The sequence below is a fragment of the Rhinoderma darwinii genome, chromosome 1 (assembly GCF_050947455.1).
Source record: "Rhinoderma darwinii isolate aRhiDar2 chromosome 1, aRhiDar2.hap1, whole genome shotgun sequence".
Taxonomy (NCBI): Eukaryota; Metazoa; Chordata; class Amphibia; order Anura; family Rhinodermatidae; genus Rhinoderma; species Rhinoderma darwinii.
Genome location: NC_134687.1, coordinates 247,146,064 through 247,162,022, shown reverse-complemented (window position 1 = coordinate 247,162,022; position 15,959 = coordinate 247,146,064). Strand labels below are relative to the sequence as shown.

Here is a 15,959-nt window from a genome sequence, read left to right as displayed (position 1 = left end):
ATCGATTAAAAAGGACTATGGATTAAAGCATTTAATGCAAATGGCCATTCTTAGCTGAATGTGCCTGCTCTCGTTAGATCGCAGAAGTTACACAGCTTAACGCCTCGCTAGTACTAGTGTGGGAGACTGTCTGGGAATCCGTGGTGCGGTTGACTTTTTATTATGTCGTTTAGATTTTGTTTCACAATAGATTAAATAGGACTATGGATTAAAGCATTTAACGTCAATGGCCATTCTAAGCTGAATGTCCCTGCTCTCGTCAGATCGCAGAAGTTGCACAGCTTAAGGCCTCGCTAGTACAAGTGTGGGAGACTGTCTGGGAATCCGTGGTGCGGTTGACTTTTTATTATGTCGTTTAGATTTTGTTTCACAATCGATTAAAAAGGACTATGGATTAAAGCATTTAATGTCAATGGCCATTCTAAGCTGAATGTCCCTGCTCTCGTCAGATCGCAGAAGTTGCACAGCTTAAGGCCTCGCTAGTACCAGAGTGGGAGACTGTCTGGGAATCCGTGGCGCGGTTTTCTTTTTATTATGTCGTTTAGATTTTGTTTCACAATCGATTAAAAAGGACTATGGATTAAAGCATTTAATGTCAGTGGCCATTCTAAGCTGAATGTGCCTGCTCTCGTCAGATCGCAGAAGTTACACAGCTTAAGGCCTCGCTAGTACCAGTGTGGGAGACTGTTTTGGAATCCGTGGTCCGGCTGACTTTTTATTATGTCGTTTAGATTTTGTTTCACAATAGATTAAATAGGACTATGGATTAAAACATTTAACGCCAATGGCCATTCTAAGCTGAATGTGCCTGCTCTCGTCAGAACGCAGAAGTTACACAGCTTAAGGCCTCGCTAGTACCAGTGTGGGAAACTGTCTGGGAATCCGTGGTGCGGTTGCCTTTTTATTATGTCGTTTAGATTTTGTTTCACAATCGATTAAAAAGGACTATGGATTAAAGCATTTAGTGTCAATGGCCATTCTAAGCTGAATGTGCCTGCTCTCGTCAGAGCGCAGAAGTTACACAGCTTAAGGCCTCGCTAGTACCAGTGTGGGAGACTGTCTTGGAATCCGTGGTCCGGCTGACTTTTTATTATGTCGTTTAGATTTTGTTTCACAATAGATTAAATAGGACTATGGATTAAAACATTTAACGCCAATGGCCATTCTAAGCTGAATGTGCCTGCTCTCGTCAGAACGCAGAAGTTACACAGCTTAAGGCCTCGCTAGTACCAGTGTGGGAGACTGTCTGGGAATCCGTGGTGCGGTTGCCTTTTTATTATGTCGTTTAGATTTTGTTTCACAATCGATTAAAAAGGACTATGGATTAAAGCATTTAGTGTCAATGGCCATTCTAAGCTGAATGTGCCTGCTCTCGTCAGATCGCAGAAGTTACACAGCTTAAGGCCTCGCTAGTACCAGTGTGGGAGACTGTCTGGGAATCCGTGGTGCGGTTGACTTTTTATTATGTCGTTTAGATTTTGTTTCACAATAGATTAAATAGGACTATGGATTAAAGCATTTAAAGTCAATGGCCATTCTAAGCTGAATGTGCCTGCTCTCGTCAGATCGCAGAAGTTACACAGCTTAAGGCCTCGCTAGTACCAGTGTGGGAGACTGTCTGGGAATCAGTGGTGCGGTTTAATTTTTATTATGTCGTTTAGATTTTGTTTCACAATCGATTAAAAAGGACTATGGATTAAAGCATTAAGTGTCAATGGCCATTCTAAGCTGAATGTGCCTGCTCTCGTCAGATCGCAGAAGTTACACAGCTTAAGGCCTCGCTAGTACCAGTGTGGGAGACTGTCTGGGAATCCGTGGTGTGGTTGACTTTTTATTATGTCGTTTAGATTTTGTTTCACAATAGATTAAATAGGACTATAGATTAAAGCATTTAACGTCAATGGCCATTCTAAGCTGAATGTGCCTGCCCTCGTCAGAACGCAGAAGTTACACAGCTTAAGGCCTCGCTAGTACCAGTGTGGGAGACTGTCTGGGAATCCGTGGTGCGGTTGACTTTTTATTATGTTGTTTAGATTTTGTTTCACAATAGATTAAATAGGACTATGGATTAAGGTTTTTAATGTCAATGGCCATTCTAAGCTGAATGTGCCTGCTATCGTCAGATCGCAGAAGTTACACAGCTTATGGCCTTGCTTGTACCAGTGTGGGAGACTGTCTGCGAATCCGTGGTGCGGTTGACTTTTTATTATGTCGTTTAGATTTTGTTTCACAATCGATTAAAAAGGACTATGGATTAAAGCATTTAATGTCAATGGCCATTCTAAGCTGAATGTGCCTGCTCTCGTTAGATCGCTGAAGTTACACAGCTTAACGCCTCGCTAGTACCAGTGTGGGAGACTGTCTGGGAATCCGTGGTGCGGTTGAATTTTTATTATGTCGTTTAGATTTTGTTTCACAATCGATTAAAAAGGACTATGGATTAAATCATTTAATGTCAATGGCCCTTCTAAGCTGAATGTCCCTGCTCTCGTCAGATCGCAGAAGTTACACAGCTTAAGGCCTCGCTAATACCAGTGTGGGAGACTGTCTGGGAATCCGTGGTGCGGTTGACTTTTTATTATGTTGTTTAGATTTTGTTTCACAATAGATTAAATAGGACTATGGATTAAGGCTTTTAATGTCAATGGCCATTCTAAGCTGAATGTGCCTGCTCTCTTCAGATCGCAGAAGTTACACAGCTTAAGGCCTCGCTAGTACCAGTGTGGGAGACTGTCTGGGAATCCGTGGTGCGGTTGACTTTTTATTATGTTGTTTAGATTCTGTTTCACAATAGATTAAATAGGACTATGGATTAAGGCTTTTAATGTCAATGGCCATTCTAAGCTAAATGTGCCTGCTATCGTCAGATCGCAGAAGTTACACAGCTTATGGCCTTGCTAGTACCAGTGTGGGAGACTGTCTGGGAATCCGTGGTGCGGTTGACTTTTTATTATGTCGTTTAGATTTTGTTTCACAATAGATTAAATAGGACTATGGATTAAAGCATTTGACGTCAATGGCAATTCTAAGCCGAATGTCCCTGCTCTCGTCAGATCGCAGAAGTTACACAGCTTAAGGCCTCGCTAGTACCAGTGTGGGAGACTGTCTGGGAATCCGTGGTGCGGTTGACTTTTTATTATGTTGTTTAGATTTTGTTTCACAATAGATTAAATAGGACTATGGATTAAGGCTTTTAATGTCAATGGCCATTCTAATCTGAATGTCCCTGCTCTCGTCAGATCGCAGAAGTTACACAGCTTAAGGCCTCGCTAGTACCAGTGTGGGAGACTGTCTGGGAATCCGTGGTGCGGTTGAATTTTTATTATGTCGTTTAGATTTTGTTTCACAATCGATTAAAAAGGACTATGGATTAAAGCATTTAATGTCAATGGCCATTCTAAGCTGAGTGTCCCTGCTCTTGTCAGATCGCAGAAGTTACACAGCTTAAGGCCTCGCTAGTACCAGTGTGGGAAAAAGTGTCTGGGAATCCGTGGTGCGGTTGACTTTTTATTATGTTGTTTAGATTTTGTTTCACAATAGATTAAATAGGACTATGGATTAAGGTTTTTAATGTCAATGGCCATTCTAAGCTGAATGTGCCTGCTCTCATCAGATCGCAGAAGTTACACAGCTTAAGGCCTCGCTAGTACCAGTGTGGGAGACTGTCTGGGAATCCGTGGTGCGGTTGACTTTTTATTATGTCGTTTAGATTTTGTTTCACAATCGATTAAAAAGGACTATGGATTAAAGCATTTAATGTCAATGGCCATTCTAAGATGAATGTGCCTGCTCTCGTTAGATCGCAGAAGTTACACAGCTTAACGTCTCGCTAGTACCAGTGTGGGAGACTGTCTGGGAATCCGTGGTGCGGTTGACATTTTATTATGTCGTTTAGATTTTGTTTCACAATAGATTAAATAGGACTATGGATTAAAGGATTAAAGGATTAAAGGATTTAATGTCAATGGCCATTCTAAGCTGAATGTCCCTGCTCTCGTCAGATCGCAGAAGTTGCACAGCTTAAGGCCTCGCTACTACAAGTGTGGGAGACTGTCTGGGAATCCGTGGTGCGGTTGACTTTTTATTATGTTGTTTAGATTTTGTTTCACAATCGATTAAAAAGGACTATGGATTAAAGCATTTAATGTCAATGGCCATTCTAAGCTGAATGTGCCTGCTCTCGTCAGATCGCAGAAGTTACACAGCTTAAGGCCTCGGTAGTACTAGTGTGGGAGACTGTCTGGGAATCCGTGGTGCGGTTGACTTTTTATTATGTCGTTTAGATTTTGTTTCACAATCGATTAAAAAGGACTATGGATTAAAGAATTTAATGTCAATGGCCATTCTAAACTGCATGTGCCTGCTCTCGTCAGATCGCAGAAGTTACACAGCTTAAGGCCTCGCTAGTACCAGTGTGGGAGACTGTCTGGGAATCCGTGGTGTGGTTGACTTTTTATTATGTCGTTTAGATTTTGTTTCACAATAGATTAAATAGGACTATAGATTAAAGCATTTAACGTCAATGGCCATTCTAAGCTGAATGTGCCTGCTCTCGTCAGAACGCAGAAGTTACACAGCTTAAGGCCTCGCTAGTACCAGTGTGGGAGACTGTCTGGGAATCCGTGGTGCGGTTGAATTTTTATTATGTCGTTTAGATTTTGTTTCACAATCGATTAAAAAGGACTATGGATTATAGCATTTAATATCAATGGCCATTCTAAGCTGAATGTCCCTGCTCTCGTCAGATCGCAGAAGTTACACAGCTTAAGGCCTCGCTAGTACCAGTGTGGGAGACTGTCTGGGAATCCGTGGTGCGGTTGACTTTTTATTATGTTGTTTAGATTTTGTTTCACAATAGATTAAATAGGACTATGGATTAAGGCTTTTAATGTCAATGGCCATTCTAAGCTGAATGTGCCTGCTATCGTCAGATCGCAGAAGTTACACAGTTTATGGCCTTGCTTGTACCAGTGTGGGAGACTGTCTGGGAATCCGTGGTGCGGTTGACTTTTTATTATGTCGTTTAGATTTTGTTTCACAATCGATTAAAAAGGACTATGGATTAAAGCATTTAATGTCAATGGCAATTCTAAGCTGAATGTGCCTGCTCTCGTCAGATCGCAGAAGTTACACAGCTTAAGGCCTCGCTAGTACCAGTGTGGGAGACTGTCTGGGAATCCGTGGTGCGGTTGACTTTTTATTATGTCGTTTAGATTTTGTTTCACAATAGATTAAATAGGACTATAGATTAAAGCATTTAACGTCAATGGCCATTCTAAGCTGAATGTGCCTGCTCTCGTCAGAACGCAGAAGTTACACAGCTTAAGGCCTCGCTAGTACCAGTGTGGGAGACTGTCTGGGAATCCGTGGTGCGGTTGAATTTTTATTATGTCGTTTAGATTTTGTTTCACAATCGATTAAAAAGGACTATGGAATATAGCATTTAATGTCAATGGCCATTCTAAGCTGAATGTCCCTGCGATCGCAGAAGTTACACAGCTTAAGGCCTCGCTAGTACCAGTGTGGGAGACTGTCTGGGAATCCGTGGTGCGGTTGACTTTTTATTATGTTGTTTAGATTTTGTTTCACAATAGATTAAATAGGACTATGGATTAAAGCATTTAATGTCAATGGCCATTCTAAGCTGAATGTGCCTGCTCTCGTTAGATCGCAGAAGTTACACAGCTTATGGCCTTGCTAGTACCAGTGTGGGAGACTGTCTGGGAATCCGTGGTGCGGTTGACTTTTTATTATGTCGTTTAGATTTTGTTTCACAATCGATTAAAAAGGACTATGGATTAAAGCATTTAATGTCAATGGCCATTCTAAGCTGAATGTGCCTGCTCTCGTTAGATCGCTGAAGTTACACAGCTTAACGCCTCGCTAGTACCAGTGTGGGAGACTGTCTGGGAATCCGTGGTGCGGTTGAATTTTTATTATGTCGTTTAGATTTTGTTTCACAATCGATTAAAAAGGACTATGGATTAAATCATTTAATGTCAATGGCCATTCTAAGCTGAATGTACCTGCTCTCGTCAGATCGCAGAAGTTACACAGCTTAAGGCCTCGGTAGTACTAGTGTGGGAGACTGTCTGGGAATCCGTGGTGCAGTTGACTTTTTATTATGTCGTTTAGATTTTGTTTCACAATCGATTAAAAAGGACTATGGATTAAAGAATTTAATGTCAATGGCCATTCTAAGCTGCATGTGCCTGCTCTCGTCAGATCGCAGAAGTTACACAGCTTAAGGCCTCGCTAGTACCAGTGTGGGAGACTGTCTGGGAATCCGTGGTGTGGTTGACTTTTTATTATGTCGTTTAGATTTTGTTTCACAATAGATTAAATAGGACTATAGATTAAAGCATTTAACGTCAATGGCCATTCTAAGCTGAATGTGCCTGCTCTCGTCAGAACGCAGAAGTTACACAGCTTAAGGCCTCGCTAGTACCAGTGTGGGAGACTGTCTGGGAATCCGTGGTGCGGTTGAATTTTTATTATGTCGTTTAGATTTTGTTTCACAATCGATTAAAAAGGACTATGGATTATAGCATTTAATATCAATGGCCATTCTAAGCTGAATGTCCCTGCTCTCGTCAGATCGCAGAAGTTACACAGCTTAAGGCCTCGCTAGTACCAGTGTGGGAGACTGTCTGGGAATCCGTGGTGCGGTTGACTTTTTATTATGTTGTTTAGATTTTGTTTCACAATAGATTAAATAGGACTATGGATTAAGGCTTTTAATGTCAATGGCCATTCTAAGCTGAATGTGCCTGCTATCGTCAGATCGCAGAAGTTACACAGTTTATGGCCTTGCTTGTACCAGTGTGGGAGACTGTCTGGGAATCCGTGGTGCGGTTGACTTTTTATTATGTTGTTTAGATTTTGTTTCACAATCGATTAAAAAGGACTATGGATTAAAGCATTTAATGTCAATGGCAATTCTAAGCTGAATGTGCCTGCTCTCGTCAGATCGCAGAAGTTACACAGCTTAAGGCCTCGCTAGTACCAGTGTGGGAGACTGTCTGGGAATCCGTGGTGCGGTTGACTTTTTATTATGTCGTTTAGATTTTGTTTCACAATAGATTAAATAGGACTATAGATTAAAGCATTTAACGTCAATGGCCATTCTAAGCTGAATGTGCCTGCTCTCGTCAGAACGCAGAAGTTACACAGCTTAAGGCCTCGCTAGTACCAGTGTGGGAGACTGTCTGGGAATCCGTGGTGCGGTTGAATTTTTATTATGTCGTTTAGATTTTGTTTCACAATCGATTAAAAAGGACTATGGAATATAGCATTTAATGTCAATGGCCATTCTAAGCTGAATGTCCCTGCGATCGCAGAAGTTACACAGCTTAAGGCCTCGCTAGTACCAGTGTGGGAGACTGTCTGGGAATCCGTGGTGCGGTTGACTTTTTATTATGTTGTTTAGATTTTGTTTCACAATAGATTAAATAGGACTATGGATTAAAGCATTTAATGTCAATGGCCATTCTAAGCTGAATGTGCCTGCTCTCGTTAGATCGCAGAAGTTACACAGCTTATGGCCTTGCTAGTACCAGTGTGGGAGACTGTCTGGGAATCCGTGGTGCGGTTGACTTTTTATTATGTCGTTTAGATTTTGTTTCACAATCGATTAAAAAGGACTATGGATTAAAGCATTTAATGTCAATGGCCATTCTAAGCTGAATGTGCCTGCTCTCGTTAGATCGCTGAAGTTACACAGCTTAACGCCTCGCTAGTACCAGTGTGGGAGACTGTCTGGGAATCCGTGGTGCGGTTGAATTTTTATTATGTCGTTTAGATTTTGTTTCACAATCGATTAAAAAGGACTATGGATTAAATCATTTAATGTCAATGGCCATTCTAAGCTGAATGTACCTGCTCTCGTCAGATCGCAGAAGTTACACAGCTTAAGGCCTCGGTAGTACTAGTGTGGGAGACTGTCTGGGAATCCGTGGTGCGGTTGACTTTTTATTATGTCGTTTAGATTTTGTTTCACAATCGATTAAAAAGGACTATGGATTAAAGAATTTAATGTCAATGGCCATTCTAAGCTGCATGTGCCTGCTCTCGTCAGATCGCAGAAGTTACACAGCTTAAGGCCTCGCTAGTACCAGTGTGGGAGACTGTCTGGGAATCCGTGGTGTGGTTGACTTTTTATTATGTCGTTTAGATATTGTTTCACAATAGATTAAATAGGACTATAGATTAAAGCATTTAACGTCAATGGCCATTCTAAGCTGAATGTGCCTGCTCTCGTCAGAACGCAGAAGTTACACAGCTTAAGGCCTCGCTAGTACCAGTGTGGGAGACTGTCTGGGAATCCGTGGTGCGGTTGAACTTTTATTATGTCGTTTAGATTTTGTTTCACAATCGATTAAAAAGGACTATGGATTATAGCATTTAATGGCAATGGCCATTCTAAGCTGAATGTGCCTGCTATCGTCAGATCGCAGAAGTTACACAGCTTATGGCCTTGCTTGTACCAGTGTGGGAGACTGTCTGGGAATCCGTGGTGCGGTTGACTTTTTATTATGTTGTTTAGATTTTGTTTCACAATAGATTAAATAGGACTATGGATTAAGGCTTTTAATGTCAATGGCCATTCTAAGCTGAAAGTCCCTGCTCTCGTCAGATCGCAGAAGTTACACAGCTTAAGGCCTCGCTAGTACCAGTGTAGGAGACTGTCTGGGAATCCGTGGTGCGGTTGAATTTTTATTATGTCGTTTAGATTTTGTTTCACAATCGATTAAAAAGGACTATGGATTAAAGCATTTAATGTCAATGGCCATTCCAAGCTGAATGTCCCTGCTCTCGTCAGATCGCAGAAGTTACACAGCTTTAAGGCCTCGCTAGTACCAGTGTGGGAGACTGTCTGGGAATCCATGGTGCGGTTGACTTTTTATTATGTCGTTTAGATTTTGTTTCACAATCGATTAAAAAGGACTATGGATTAAAGGATTTAATGTCAATGGCCATTCTAAGCTGAATGTGCCTGCTCTCGTCAGATCGCAGAAGTTACACAGCTTAAGGCCTCGCTAGTACCAGTGTGGGAGACTGTCTGGGAATCCGTGGTGCGGTTGACTTTTTATTATGTCGTTTAGATTTTGTTTCACAATCGATTAAAAAGGACTATGGATTAAAGCCTTTAATGTTAATGGCCATTCTAAGCTGAATGTGCCTGCTCTCGTTAGATCGCAGTAGTTAAACAGCTTAACGCCTCGCTAGTACCAGTGTGGGAGACTGTCTGGGAATCCGTGGTGCGGTTGACTTTTTATAATGTCGTTTAGATTTTGTTTCACAATAGATTAAATAGGACTATGGATTAAAGCATTTAACGTCAATGGCCATTCTAAGCTGAATGTGCCTGCTCTCGTCAGATTGCAGAAGTTACACAGCTTAAGGCCTCGCTAGTACCAGTGTGGGAGACTGTCTGGGAATCCGTGGTGCGGTTGAATTTTTATTATGTCGTTTAGATTTTGTTTCACAATCGATTAAAAAGGACTATGGATTAAAGCATTTAATGTCAATGGCAATTCTAAGCTTAATGTCCCTGCTCTCGTCAGATTGCAGAAGTTACACAGCTTAAGGCCTCGCTAGTACCAGTGTGGGAGACTGTCTGGGAATCCGTGGTGCAGTTGACTTTTTATTATGTCGTTTAGATTTTGTTTCACAATCGATTAAAAAGGACTATGGATTAAAGCATTTTTTTGATGTCAATGGCCATTCTAAGCTGAATGTGAATGCTCTCGTCAGGTCGCAGAAGTTACACAGCTTAAGGCCTCGCTAGTACCAGTGTGGGAGACTGTCTGGGAATCTGTGGTGCAGTTGACTTTTTATTATGTCGTTTAGATTTTGTTTCACAATCGATTAAAAAGGACTATGGATTAAAACATTTAATGCAAATGGCCATTCTAAGCTGAATGTGCCTGCTCTCGTTAGATCGCAGAAGTTACACAGCTTAACGCCTCGCTAGTACTAGTGTGGGAGACTGTCTGGGAATCCGTGGTGCGGTTGACTTTTTATTATGTCGTTTAGATTTTGTTTCACAATAGATTAAATAGGACTATGGATTAAAGCATTTAACGTCAATGGCCATTCTAAGCTGAATGTCCCTGCTCTCGTCAGATCGCAGAAGTTGCACAGCTTAAGGCCTCGCTAGTACAAGTGTGGGAGACTGTCTGGGAATCCGTGGTGCGGTTGACTTTTTATTATGTCGTTTAGATTTTGTTTCACAATCGATTAAAAAGGACTATGGATTAAAGCATTTAATGTCAATGGCCATTCTAAGCTGAATGTCCCTGCTCTCGTCAGATCGCAGAAGTTGCACAGCTTAAGGCCTCGCTAGTACCAGTGTGGGAGACTGTCTGGGAATCCGTGGCGCGGTTTTCTTTTTATTATGTCGTTTAGATTTTGTTTCACAATCGATTAAAAAGGACTATGGATTAAAGCATTTAATGTCAATGGCCATTCTAAGCTGAATGTGCCTGCTCTCGTCAGATCGCAGAAGTTACACAGCTTAAGGCCTCGCTAGTACCAGTGTGGGAGACTGTTTTGGAATCCGTGGTCCGGCTGACTTTTTATTATGTCGTTTAGATTTTGTTTCACAATAGATTAAATAGGACTATGGATTAAAACGTTTAACGCCAATGGCCATTCTAAGCTGAATGTGCCTGCTCTCGTCAGAACGCAGAAGTTACACAGCTTAAGGCCTCGCTAGTACCAGTGTGGGAAACTGTCTGGGAATCCGTGGTGCGGTTGCCTTTTTATTATGTCGTTTAGATTTTGTTTCACAATCGATTAAAAAGGACTATGGATTAAAGCATTTAGTGTCAATGGCCATTCTAAGCTGAATGTGCCTCCTCTCGTCAGAGCGCAGAAGTTACACAGCTTAAGGCCTCGCTAGTACCAGTGTGGGAGACTGTCTTGGAATCCGTGGTCCGGCTGACTTTTTATTATGTCGTTTAGATTTTGTTTCACAATAGATTAAATAGGACTATGGATTAAAACATTTAACGCCAATGGCCATTCTAAGCTGAATGTGCCTGCTCTCGTCAGAACGCAGAAGTTACACAGCTTAAGGCCTCGCTAGTACCAGTGTGGGAGACTGTCTGGGAATCCGTGGTGCGGTTGCCTTTTTATTATGTCGTTTAGATTTTGTTTCACAATCGATTAAAAAGGACTATGGATTAAAGCATTTAGTGTCAATGGCCATTCTAAGCTGAATGTGCCTGCTCTCGTCAGATCGCAGAAGTTACACAGCTTAAGGCCTCGCTAGTACCAGTGTGGGAGACTGTCTGGGAATCCGTGGTGCGGTTGACTTTTTATTATGTCGTTTAGATTTTGTTTCACAATAGATTAAATAGGACTATGGATTAAAGCATTAAGTGTCAATGGCCATTCTAAGCTGAATGTGCCTGCTCTCGTCAGATCGCAGAAGTTACACAGCTTAAGGCCTCGCTAGTACCAGTGTGGGAGACTGTCTGGGAATCCGTGGTGCGGTTTAATTTTTATTATGTCGTTTAGATTATGTTTCACAATCGATTAAAAAGGACTATGGATTAAAGCATTTAATGTCAATGGCCATTCTAAGCTGAATGTGCCTGCTCTCGTCAGATCGCAGAAGTTACACAGCTTAAGGCCTCGCTAGTACCAGTGTGGGAGACTGTCTGGGAATCCGTGGTGCGGTTGACTTTTTATTATGTCGTTTAGATTTTGTTTCACAATAGATTAAATAGGACTATGGATTAAAGCATTTAACGTCAATGGCCATTCTAAGCTGAATGTGCCTGCTCTCGTCAGATCGCAGAAGTTACACAGCTTAAGGCCTCGCTAGTACCAGTGTGGGAGACTGTCTGGGAATCCGTGGTGCGGTTTAATTTTTATTATGTCGTTTAGATTTTGTTTCACAATCGATTAAAAAGGACTATGGATTAAAGCATTTAATGTCAATGGCCGTTCTAAGCTGAATGTCCCTGCTCTCGTCAGATCGCAGAAGTTACTCAGCTTAAGGCCTCGCTAGTACCAGTGTGGGAGGCTGTCTGGGAATCCGTGGTGCGGTTGACTTTTTATTATGTCGTTTAGATTTTGTTTCACAATCGATTAAAAAGGACTATGGATTAAAGCATTTAATGTCAATGGCCATTCTAAGCTGAATGTGCCTGCCCTCGTCAGATCGCAGAAGTTACACAGCTTAAGGCCTCGCTAGTACCAGTGTTGGAGACTGTCTGGGAATCCGTGGTGCGGTTGACTTTTTATTATGTTGTTTAGATTTTATTTCACAATAGATTAAATAGGACTATGGATTAAGGCTTTTAATGTCAATGGCCATTCTAAGCTGAATGTGCCTGCTCTCGTCAGATCGCAGAAGTTACACAGCTTAAGTCCTCGCTAGTACCAGTGTGGGAGACTGCCTGGGAATCGGTGGTGCGGTTGACGTTTTATTATGTCGTTTAGATTTTGTTTCACAATCGATTAAAAAGGACTATGGATTAAAGCATTTAATGCCAATGGCCATTCTAAGCTGAATGTTCCTGCTCTCGTTAGATCGCAGAAGTTACACATCTTAACGCCTCGCTAGTACTAGTGTGGGAGACTGTCTTGGAATCCGTGGTGCGTTTGACTTTTTATTATGTCGTTTAGATTTTGTTTCACAATAGATTAAATAGGACTATGGATTAAAGCATTTAACGTCAATGGCCATTCTAAGCTGAATGTGCCTGCTCTCGTCAGATCGCAGAAGTTACACAGCTTAAGGCCTCGCTAGTACCAGTGTGGGAGACTGTCTGGGAATCCGTGGTGCGGTTGACTTTTTATTATGTCGTTTAGATTTTGTTTCACAATCGATTAAAAAGTACTATGGATTAAAGCATCTAATATCAATGGCCATTCTAAGCTGAATGTGCCTGCTCTCGTCAGATCGCAGAAGTTACACAGCTTAAGGCCTCGCTAGTACCAGTGTGGGAGACTGTCTGGGAATCCGTGGTGCGGTTGACTTTTTATTATGTTGTTTAGATTTTGTTTCACAATCGATTAAAAAGTACTATGGATGAAAGCATTTAATGTCAATGGCCATTCTAAGCTGAATGTGCCTGCTCTGGTCAGAACGCAGAAGTTACACAGCTTAAGGCCTCGCTAGTACCAGTGTGGGAGACTGTCTGGGATTCCGTGGTGCGGTTGAATTTTTATTATGTCGTTTAGATTTTGTTTCACAATCGATTAAATAGGACTATGGATTAAAGCCTTTAATGTCAATGGCCATTCTAAGCTGAATGTCCCTGCTCTCGTCAGATCGCAGAAGTTACACAGCTTAAGGCCTCGCTAGTACCAGTGTGGGAGACTGTCTGGGAATCCGTGGTGCGGTTGACTTTTTATTATGTTGTTTAGATTTTGTTTCACAATAGATTAAATAGGACTATGGATTAAGGCTTTTAATGTCAATGGTCATTCTAAGCTGAATGTGCCTGCTCTCGTCAGATCGCAGAAGTTACACAGCTTAAGGCCTCGCTAGTACCAGTGTGGGAGACTGTCTAGGAATCCGTGGTGCGGTTGACTTTTTATTATGTCGTTTAGATTTTGTTTCACAATCGATTAAAAAGGACTATGGATTAAAGCATTTTTTGATGTCAATGGCCATTCTAAGCTGAATGTGCTTGCTCTCGTCAGATCGCAGAAGTTACACAGCTTAAGGCCTCGCTAGTACCAGTGTGGGAGACTGTCTGGGAATCCGTGGTGCGGTTGACTTTTTATTATGTCGTTTAGATTTTGTTTCACAATCGATTAAAAAGTACTATGGATTAAAGCATTTAATGTCAATGGCCATTCTAAGCTGAATGTGCCTGCTCTCGTCAGATCGCAGAAGTTACACAGCTTAAGGCCTCGCTAGTACCAGTGTGGGAGACTGTCTGGGAATCCGTGGTGCGGTTGACTTTTTATTATGTCGTTTAGATTTTGTTTCACAATAGATTAAATAGGACTATGGATTAAAGCATTTAACGTCAATGGCCATTCTAAGCTGAATGTGCCTGCTCTGGTCAGAATGCAGAAGTTACACAGCTTAAGGCCTCGCTAGTACCAGTGTGGGAGACTGTCTGGGAATCCGTGGTGCGGTTGAATTTTTTTATGTCGTTTAGATTTTGTTTCACAATCGATTAAAAAGGACTATGGATTAAAGCCTTTAATGTCAATGGCCATTCTAAGCTGAATGTCCCTGCTCTCGTCAGATCGCAGAAGTTACACAGCTTAAGGCCTCCTTAGTACCAGTGTGGGAGACTGTCTGGGAATCCGTGGTGCGGTTGACTTTTTATTATGTTGTTTAGATTTTGTTTCACAATAGATTAAATAGGACTATGGATTAAGGCTTTTAATGTCAAAGGCCATTCTAAGCTGAATGTGCCTGCTCTCGTCAGATCGCAGAAGTTACACAGCTTAAGGCCTCGCTAGTACCAGTGTGGGAGACTGTCTGGGAATCCGTGGTGCGTTTGACTTTTTATTATGTCGTTTAGATTTTGTTTCACAATCGATTAAAAAGGACTATGGATTAGAGCATTTAATGTCAATGGCCATTCTAAGCTGAATGTGCCTGCTCTCGTTAGATCGCAGAAGTTACACAGCTTAACGCCTCGCTAGTACCAGTGTGGGAGACTGTCTGGGAATACAAGGTGCGGTTGACTTTTTATTATGTCGTTTAGATTTTGTTTCAAATTCGATTAAAAAGGACTATGGATTAAAGCATTTAATGTCAATGGCCATTCTAAGCTGAATGTGCCTGCTCTCGTCAGATCGCAGAAGTTACACAGCTTAAGGCCTAGCTAGTACCAGTGTGGGAGACTGTCTGGGAATACGTGGTGCGGTTGTCTTTTTATTATGTCGTTTAGATTTTGTTTCACAATCGATTAAAAAGGACTATGGATTTAAGCATTTAATGTCAATGGCCGTTCTAAGCTGAATGTGCCTGCTCTCGTCAGATCGCAGAAGTTACACAGCTTAAGGCCTAGCTAGTACCAGTGTGGGAGACTGTCTGGGAATACAAGGTGCGGTTGACTTTTTATTATGTCGTTTAGATTTTGTTTCAAATTCGATTAAAAAGGACTATGGATTAAAGCATTTAATGTCAATGGCCATTCTAAGCTGAATGTGCCTGCTCTCGTCAGATCGCAGAAGTTACACAGCTTAAGGCCTAGCTAGTACCAGTGTGGGAGACTGTCTGGGAATACGTGGTGCGGTTGACATTTTATTATGTCGTTTAGATTTTGTTTCATATTCGATTAAAAAGGACTATGGATTAAAGCATTAAATGTCAATGGCCATTCTAAGCTGAATGTGCCTGCTCTCGTCAGTTCGCAGAAGTTACACAGCTTAAGGCCTCGTTAGTACCAGTGTGGGAGACTGTCTTGGAATCAGTGGTGCGGTTGCCTTTTTATTATGTCGTTTAGATTTTGTTTCACAATCTATTAAAAAGGACTATGGATTAAAACATTTAATGTCAATGGCCATTCTAAGCAGAATGTGCCGGCTCTCGTCAGATTGCAGAAGTTACACAGCATAAGGCCTCGCTAGTACAAATGGGGGAGACTGTCTGGGAATCCGTGGTGTGGTTGACTTTTTATTATGTCGTTTAGATTTTGTTTCACAATCGATTAAAAAGGACTATGGATTAAAGCATTTAATGTCAATGGCCATTCTAAGCTGAATGTGCCTGCTCTCGTCAGAATGCAGAAGTTACACAGCTTAAGGCCTAGCTAGTACCAGTGTGGGAGACTGTCTGGGAATACGTGGTGTGGTTGACTTTTTATTATGTCGTTTAGATTTTGTTTCAAATTTGATTAAAAAGGACTATGGATTAAAGCATTTAATGTCAATGGCCATTCTAAGCTGAATGTGCCTGCTCTCGTCAGTTCGCAGAAGTTACACAGCTTTAGGCCTCGCTAGTACGAGTGTGGGAGACTGTCTGGGAATAT

At 41.7% G+C, this 15,959-nt stretch overlaps 60 pseudogenes; all 60 read left to right on the top strand.

Moving 5' to 3' along the window:
• The first annotated feature begins 222 nt into the window (after window positions 1-222).
• LOC142698188 (5S ribosomal RNA) lies at window positions 223-341 on the top strand (annotated as a pseudogene).
• A 253-nt stretch (window positions 342-594) lies between these two features.
• LOC142685151 (5S ribosomal RNA) lies at window positions 595-713 on the top strand (annotated as a pseudogene).
• A 67-nt stretch (window positions 714-780) lies between these two features.
• Window positions 781-899, top strand: LOC142737772 (5S ribosomal RNA; annotated as a pseudogene).
• Window positions 900-1,152: 253 nt separating this feature from the next.
• On the top strand, window positions 1,153-1,271 carry LOC142735758 (5S ribosomal RNA; annotated as a pseudogene).
• A 67-nt stretch (window positions 1,272-1,338) lies between these two features.
• On the top strand, window positions 1,339-1,457 carry LOC142738353 (5S ribosomal RNA; annotated as a pseudogene).
• A 67-nt stretch (window positions 1,458-1,524) lies between these two features.
• On the top strand, window positions 1,525-1,643 carry LOC142699128 (5S ribosomal RNA; annotated as a pseudogene).
• Window positions 1,644-1,710: 67 nt separating this feature from the next.
• On the top strand, window positions 1,711-1,829 carry LOC142732843 (5S ribosomal RNA; annotated as a pseudogene).
• Window positions 1,830-1,896: 67 nt separating this feature from the next.
• On the top strand, window positions 1,897-2,015 carry LOC142735736 (5S ribosomal RNA; annotated as a pseudogene).
• Window positions 2,016-2,454: 439 nt separating this feature from the next.
• On the top strand, window positions 2,455-2,573 carry LOC142692751 (5S ribosomal RNA; annotated as a pseudogene).
• A 67-nt stretch (window positions 2,574-2,640) lies between these two features.
• On the top strand, window positions 2,641-2,759 carry LOC142729741 (5S ribosomal RNA; annotated as a pseudogene).
• Window positions 2,760-3,012: 253 nt separating this feature from the next.
• LOC142675091 (5S ribosomal RNA) lies at window positions 3,013-3,131 on the top strand (annotated as a pseudogene).
• A 67-nt stretch (window positions 3,132-3,198) lies between these two features.
• On the top strand, window positions 3,199-3,317 carry LOC142689040 (5S ribosomal RNA; annotated as a pseudogene).
• Window positions 3,318-3,572: 255 nt separating this feature from the next.
• On the top strand, window positions 3,573-3,691 carry LOC142731019 (5S ribosomal RNA; annotated as a pseudogene).
• A 455-nt stretch (window positions 3,692-4,146) lies between these two features.
• On the top strand, window positions 4,147-4,265 carry LOC142738244 (5S ribosomal RNA; annotated as a pseudogene).
• Window positions 4,266-4,332: 67 nt separating this feature from the next.
• LOC142677643 (5S ribosomal RNA) lies at window positions 4,333-4,451 on the top strand (annotated as a pseudogene).
• A 67-nt stretch (window positions 4,452-4,518) lies between these two features.
• Window positions 4,519-4,637, top strand: LOC142734875 (5S ribosomal RNA; annotated as a pseudogene).
• Window positions 4,638-4,704: 67 nt separating this feature from the next.
• LOC142737180 (5S ribosomal RNA) lies at window positions 4,705-4,823 on the top strand (annotated as a pseudogene).
• Window positions 4,824-5,076: 253 nt separating this feature from the next.
• On the top strand, window positions 5,077-5,195 carry LOC142734350 (5S ribosomal RNA; annotated as a pseudogene).
• Window positions 5,196-5,262: 67 nt separating this feature from the next.
• Window positions 5,263-5,381, top strand: LOC142734864 (5S ribosomal RNA; annotated as a pseudogene).
• A 245-nt stretch (window positions 5,382-5,626) lies between these two features.
• On the top strand, window positions 5,627-5,745 carry LOC142671937 (5S ribosomal RNA; annotated as a pseudogene).
• A 253-nt stretch (window positions 5,746-5,998) lies between these two features.
• On the top strand, window positions 5,999-6,117 carry LOC142715131 (5S ribosomal RNA; annotated as a pseudogene).
• A 67-nt stretch (window positions 6,118-6,184) lies between these two features.
• LOC142736769 (5S ribosomal RNA) lies at window positions 6,185-6,303 on the top strand (annotated as a pseudogene).
• Window positions 6,304-6,370: 67 nt separating this feature from the next.
• On the top strand, window positions 6,371-6,489 carry LOC142734853 (5S ribosomal RNA; annotated as a pseudogene).
• A 67-nt stretch (window positions 6,490-6,556) lies between these two features.
• LOC142737178 (5S ribosomal RNA) lies at window positions 6,557-6,675 on the top strand (annotated as a pseudogene).
• Window positions 6,676-6,928: 253 nt separating this feature from the next.
• LOC142734339 (5S ribosomal RNA) lies at window positions 6,929-7,047 on the top strand (annotated as a pseudogene).
• Window positions 7,048-7,114: 67 nt separating this feature from the next.
• On the top strand, window positions 7,115-7,233 carry LOC142734846 (5S ribosomal RNA; annotated as a pseudogene).
• A 245-nt stretch (window positions 7,234-7,478) lies between these two features.
• Window positions 7,479-7,597, top strand: LOC142671926 (5S ribosomal RNA; annotated as a pseudogene).
• Window positions 7,598-7,850: 253 nt separating this feature from the next.
• Window positions 7,851-7,969, top strand: LOC142712724 (5S ribosomal RNA; annotated as a pseudogene).
• A 67-nt stretch (window positions 7,970-8,036) lies between these two features.
• LOC142736768 (5S ribosomal RNA) lies at window positions 8,037-8,155 on the top strand (annotated as a pseudogene).
• Window positions 8,156-8,222: 67 nt separating this feature from the next.
• LOC142730931 (5S ribosomal RNA) lies at window positions 8,223-8,341 on the top strand (annotated as a pseudogene).
• Window positions 8,342-8,594: 253 nt separating this feature from the next.
• Window positions 8,595-8,713, top strand: LOC142735776 (5S ribosomal RNA; annotated as a pseudogene).
• A 254-nt stretch (window positions 8,714-8,967) lies between these two features.
• LOC142738342 (5S ribosomal RNA) lies at window positions 8,968-9,086 on the top strand (annotated as a pseudogene).
• Window positions 9,087-9,153: 67 nt separating this feature from the next.
• Window positions 9,154-9,272, top strand: LOC142666823 (5S ribosomal RNA; annotated as a pseudogene).
• Window positions 9,273-9,339: 67 nt separating this feature from the next.
• On the top strand, window positions 9,340-9,458 carry LOC142678388 (5S ribosomal RNA; annotated as a pseudogene).
• A 67-nt stretch (window positions 9,459-9,525) lies between these two features.
• Window positions 9,526-9,644, top strand: LOC142697749 (5S ribosomal RNA; annotated as a pseudogene).
• A 443-nt stretch (window positions 9,645-10,087) lies between these two features.
• LOC142698179 (5S ribosomal RNA) lies at window positions 10,088-10,206 on the top strand (annotated as a pseudogene).
• A 439-nt stretch (window positions 10,207-10,645) lies between these two features.
• LOC142737769 (5S ribosomal RNA) lies at window positions 10,646-10,764 on the top strand (annotated as a pseudogene).
• A 253-nt stretch (window positions 10,765-11,017) lies between these two features.
• On the top strand, window positions 11,018-11,136 carry LOC142735757 (5S ribosomal RNA; annotated as a pseudogene).
• Window positions 11,137-11,203: 67 nt separating this feature from the next.
• Window positions 11,204-11,322, top strand: LOC142738331 (5S ribosomal RNA; annotated as a pseudogene).
• A 67-nt stretch (window positions 11,323-11,389) lies between these two features.
• LOC142674587 (5S ribosomal RNA) lies at window positions 11,390-11,508 on the top strand (annotated as a pseudogene).
• Window positions 11,509-11,575: 67 nt separating this feature from the next.
• LOC142738320 (5S ribosomal RNA) lies at window positions 11,576-11,694 on the top strand (annotated as a pseudogene).
• Window positions 11,695-11,761: 67 nt separating this feature from the next.
• On the top strand, window positions 11,762-11,880 carry LOC142674575 (5S ribosomal RNA; annotated as a pseudogene).
• Window positions 11,881-11,947: 67 nt separating this feature from the next.
• On the top strand, window positions 11,948-12,066 carry LOC142690566 (5S ribosomal RNA; annotated as a pseudogene).
• Window positions 12,067-12,133: 67 nt separating this feature from the next.
• Window positions 12,134-12,252, top strand: LOC142670036 (5S ribosomal RNA; annotated as a pseudogene).
• Window positions 12,253-12,319: 67 nt separating this feature from the next.
• LOC142683743 (5S ribosomal RNA) lies at window positions 12,320-12,438 on the top strand (annotated as a pseudogene).
• A 253-nt stretch (window positions 12,439-12,691) lies between these two features.
• LOC142738309 (5S ribosomal RNA) lies at window positions 12,692-12,810 on the top strand (annotated as a pseudogene).
• Window positions 12,811-12,877: 67 nt separating this feature from the next.
• Window positions 12,878-12,996, top strand: LOC142735866 (5S ribosomal RNA; annotated as a pseudogene).
• Window positions 12,997-13,249: 253 nt separating this feature from the next.
• Window positions 13,250-13,368, top strand: LOC142725599 (5S ribosomal RNA; annotated as a pseudogene).
• A 67-nt stretch (window positions 13,369-13,435) lies between these two features.
• Window positions 13,436-13,554, top strand: LOC142736453 (5S ribosomal RNA; annotated as a pseudogene).
• Window positions 13,555-13,624: 70 nt separating this feature from the next.
• Window positions 13,625-13,743, top strand: LOC142734010 (5S ribosomal RNA; annotated as a pseudogene).
• Window positions 13,744-13,810: 67 nt separating this feature from the next.
• Window positions 13,811-13,929, top strand: LOC142738298 (5S ribosomal RNA; annotated as a pseudogene).
• Window positions 13,930-13,996: 67 nt separating this feature from the next.
• LOC142707142 (5S ribosomal RNA) lies at window positions 13,997-14,115 on the top strand (annotated as a pseudogene).
• A 66-nt stretch (window positions 14,116-14,181) lies between these two features.
• LOC142737378 (5S ribosomal RNA) lies at window positions 14,182-14,300 on the top strand (annotated as a pseudogene).
• Window positions 14,301-14,367: 67 nt separating this feature from the next.
• On the top strand, window positions 14,368-14,486 carry LOC142718901 (5S ribosomal RNA; annotated as a pseudogene).
• Window positions 14,487-14,553: 67 nt separating this feature from the next.
• LOC142706539 (5S ribosomal RNA) lies at window positions 14,554-14,672 on the top strand (annotated as a pseudogene).
• A 67-nt stretch (window positions 14,673-14,739) lies between these two features.
• Window positions 14,740-14,858, top strand: LOC142738074 (5S ribosomal RNA; annotated as a pseudogene).
• Window positions 14,859-14,925: 67 nt separating this feature from the next.
• On the top strand, window positions 14,926-15,044 carry LOC142666598 (5S ribosomal RNA; annotated as a pseudogene).
• A 67-nt stretch (window positions 15,045-15,111) lies between these two features.
• On the top strand, window positions 15,112-15,230 carry LOC142736486 (5S ribosomal RNA; annotated as a pseudogene).
• A 67-nt stretch (window positions 15,231-15,297) lies between these two features.
• On the top strand, window positions 15,298-15,416 carry LOC142709502 (5S ribosomal RNA; annotated as a pseudogene).
• Window positions 15,417-15,669: 253 nt separating this feature from the next.
• Window positions 15,670-15,788, top strand: LOC142679938 (5S ribosomal RNA; annotated as a pseudogene).
• Window positions 15,789-15,959: the final 171 nt, after the last annotated feature.